The following is a 701-nucleotide window of genomic DNA, read 5'->3' as shown; positions in this document are numbered from 1 at the left end:
TACACACACTGCACATATATTTGTATATACATAAGTGTATTTATATATCAGTATATACATACACACGCACACTCATTCATATTCACACACACACACCCACATTTATATAAGTATATGCATACACAAACACGCATACATATGCTCCTCGCTCACTCTCCTCCATCTCTCTCGTTTTGTCTGCAATAATTACATCTTTTAGAAAGAGAAAGAGAGCGAGCGGGCGAGAGGGACAGAGAGAGGGGGAGAGAGAAAAACAGACAGACAGAACAGAGCGAGAGAGGGAGAGAGTGGGGGAAAAGAGAAGGGGAGACGGGGAGGGGTTGTTTTTATCTTATATCTAATCTAATATGGGTGGGTTTTGCAATGAAGTCTTTTTCGCTGGAAAGGGATACAAATGGGGGACGGGTTGTGAGGGGGTATAGCGTCTGCTAAATGTCGCGTGAGTCAGTGAGTCACTGAATAGATTGTGTGTCTTGCGACCAAAGGGTTTGTGGGATCGTGTCGCGACTTTCCCTAACACTCATGGCGTGTCCCTCTGTCCATGAACTTACAAAGAAGCTGACGTTAAATACACATGCATACATGCATACATACATACATACAGACTTACATAGATACATACATGCATGGTACATACATACATACATACATACATGTATATATATATATATATATATATATATATATATATATATATATAT

The sequence above is a fragment of the Octopus bimaculoides genome, chromosome 7, assembly GCF_001194135.2.
Source record: "Octopus bimaculoides isolate UCB-OBI-ISO-001 chromosome 7, ASM119413v2, whole genome shotgun sequence".
NCBI classification, from domain to species: domain Eukaryota; kingdom Metazoa; phylum Mollusca; class Cephalopoda; order Octopoda; family Octopodidae; genus Octopus; species Octopus bimaculoides.
This window is presented reverse-complemented; position numbering follows the sequence as displayed.